This window comes from Sinohyriopsis cumingii, chromosome 16, assembly GCF_028554795.1.
Source record: "Sinohyriopsis cumingii isolate HCF-2022 chromosome 16, ASM2855479v2, whole genome shotgun sequence".
NCBI classification, from domain to species: Eukaryota; Metazoa; Mollusca; class Bivalvia; order Unionida; family Unionidae; genus Sinohyriopsis; species Sinohyriopsis cumingii.
In genome coordinates this window covers 37,973,006-37,976,570 of record NC_142976.1, presented here as the reverse complement: position 1 = coordinate 37,976,570, position 3,565 = coordinate 37,973,006, and positions in this window count along the sequence as shown.

Below are 3,565 nucleotides of genomic sequence, written 5' to 3'. Positions count from 1 at the left end.
TTTCTGCTTTATATAACTTAACAGACAGTATTCGACAAAATTTTTAGAATTTCAGAAAACTGTTTGTCCAATATCGAGGAACAATTTCTTTTAGCACGGAAAACTTTCATGAGTTTACCATGCAGAGACCAAATTACAAATTTGTTTATTGCCGGTTCTGCAAGACAGTATATGCTGTTCTCTTAGCCTAACATTTGTTGGTGACATTTGGAAGTTAGAACTGTGCCACCGTAGCTCATTCTCTTAAACGAATTCATTTCTTAAGAGCCAAACTTAATTGTGTCTTTGAATCATTTTTTTAAACTATAAAAAATGAATGAATACATTGCAGACAAAATTATTATTAGTATTATTTTCTTCATTTAGGACGCTCTACCAGAGTATGGAATGGATCCAGATGCACCGTTACCTGAGCCAAGTGATGAAGACAATATCGACGTGCCATCAATAGAGCTACTTAATGAAGAACAGTTTCATTCTTTCAATGCCAAAATGAGTGGAATTCACGTAGCTGACCTTTCTGACATTGAACCATATTTGCATGCTTTAGATTCTATTGATGAGGTTTTGGAAGTTTGAAGTCGATAATTCATGTACTCTACTACATTTCCGTTGATTATATGGGGCGATTTTACTTTCTGCAATTGCTCAAAGCAGTATCTTGTCATCAGTGACAACTTTCTTTCATTCCTCCATTTGTAATTAAATTCATCTTAACTCCCTATTTGTAAGATTACAAATGTATTACTAACATAATCTTTGTTCCTTATTAAATAGACTGTGATCCAATACAGCTCTATGTTTAAAATAATAAATGAATAACTTGCGCAAGACTTCGTCAACTGAAATCTGATTATCAAATCTACTCCTAATAGGTATGTCCGATTGTACTAAAATCTAATTAATAGTGTTGATAGTTTTTGTATTATACAAATCCAATAAGCGGTAATAGAACATGCTTTTGATTTAATTCAACTTAAATCTGCGCAGAATATGCATCTTACCTGTATTTATTCGTATTTATACAAATTCTGTCAGTATTATCAAGCAGTTTTCTGTGTAATTCAGGGATAGCACTTTCCGTTCTGTTTGGTGTATATTTGTTATCCTCCATGATTGATTATATGTACTCTGATTTTTGTCTAAGTTAATTTCAATCAATGAAAATGTCACTTACGCCGAGTGGAGACAGTACTTTAATAAATAAATACAAATTAAATAATTTATTTATCAACTGAAAGTTGTGTTCTAGTTCTATCTTTTAGTTTCTTTTAAGTGTAATCATCATAAATACAATGTGTCCTCTTCTAACTAAACGTAAAATGCGTCAATCTTTCTAAGCAGCTATGTCCGCGCGCGTTTCTCCGAGAACCTAATTAAGTACCGACCGTGTTTTGATAACTGACTTGTTGAAGTATTTGTTGTATTGTTGCATTGAACGAAAAGCTGACCTCCTTTGTATTATCACGTTAATTATGTCTTTTGAATCAAATAAAGGAGGTGGAATAAAAGAAAAGTTAAAAGGCACAAAAATCTTATAAACTTAAAATCTAGTGATCCCGGTCGTATGTCGTGTGAACTCGCTTCATTTGAATAATCGAACACTGTTATAAATGTTATCGTGTATGTAACATAAACTACCTTAAATTAACAGACTCTTTCATAACTGTTATCAAAGATAGCAATGCAGCCAAGCGAAATGAATACTTCGTAAAATAAAGAACTTGTTTTCACAGATACGGACCATTGTGGGCAAGCGAGTTTCAGAGAATTTTTGAACTGGCACTTAGAGATATCCTCAAGGATGATAAGAAGTCTCATTAATACTTCCAATTAAATCACGACATCAATATTGTACTAAATGAACAATACAAAAAATGAGTTTCGACATAGAAGATCGTTTCACGAAATAAATGTCGCGTTTTTTGTTTTTGTTTTTTAAAAAAGGATTCTTGTTTGGGGGTATATCAACATTTAGTCTAGTTCCCTGCTCTGTGGACTCCCGATTTGGCCGGACACTATTAAACACCACTATGGGAATTAGACTCATCAAAAAATAAAAAGCATTGACGTGTTACACGGATTTTTCGCGTACATGTGATGGTTGTTGAAACCAGTTGGAACGATCTTTTACAAGTTGGACATTTTGAAAATAAATGTTATGTATACAAAATAACGAACAACTTCATTAGAAAAAGCGCGTTATTAAAAATTGTTATCGACGTGATTGTAAAATGAGGATTCAGTCAGTAAACAGCCCAATTCCCTAACGCCTCCCCCCTCCCTCGGTTTTCTCGATGTATTTATTGTTTTTTCCTTTCTGGTGCATTACTTAAGATTGCAATGAAGGTACATTAATATGTGTTGACTCATTTCAAAATCAATCTTAATAATGAACCTGTTTACAAGTTTGGGGTAATTTCACATTTGATGATTAAGCCTGATGAGTTCTGTTGCAGTGAGAGGTATTGTGAAACATGTGAAATGGAAGGTGTTGATAGATAGATCTATATCGAATAGGAAATTAATGCAACGTAGAGCCTTAAAGTGTATACAAGGTATAGGAATTGAACAATGAATTTATTCCGATTTTTCTATGTTCTTATTTAATGTTATTCTGCAGATATATTTAATGTTTTGTTTAGATATAATTTGAGAGTTGGATTACTCATCAAAATTACAAAGAGCTCATTGACTTTTCACTAAAATATTATTCTGTGATTATTGTTATTATTGTGAATTCATTCAAAAGAGTTCTAGACAATGTCATTGTTATACATTAATAATGTTAGTACATCAGCACATTCAGGATATGGAATTCATATGAAACACCCTATTCTTTTGGACTTGGAGTATAATGTTTAGTATTTGTAACGTTTCCCTCTTAGTAAGAGGGGTGGATAATTGGATTTGGCTGGAGTTATCTAGAGGATGACCTCCCTCGATATTATAGCCCGGCGGGAGTGAAAGGAGAATATAATTTCAACAGAGAACTGAGCGAGAATACCTGGAAGAAATAAAGCAATACGAGCCCCCTTTGACAAGAAAATAACACATTTAATTAGAACAAATTAATAACGCAAATTCCAATTCAAGTTAGATTATATCAATAGAATTTAACAGACGCGTCCAATTTGTATTTATTTCATCATCATAACAAAAGGTGAAAAGAGCGCAATGTCCACGACTGATTTGCATCACCACCTTCCTATCTCGACCGTATATCCACGTCTCCTAGTTCATCCTCGCTAAGCTGTGTGCTTTGGCCATTCATGGACTTACTGGTCCTTTTATTCTGACTTCGTCATTCTTTTCCTCAGACTTTTGTCTTCAGACTGTCCAGTCTCTATCCCATAAAGATGTTCCTTAAAGGACAAAATTACCCCTAAATTTCTGTATACCCCACTCTCTAGAGGTACATAAAATTCCCTCACGTTACTCAGAGCATGTTGGCTATCCACACACTGTGTAAATTCTGACTTAGTATGGTAGGACAGTGACCTTGCTTCCAGTGGCAGGTCTTAAATTACCACGCGAGCGTCTATCGAACATTGCCGTATTCTTT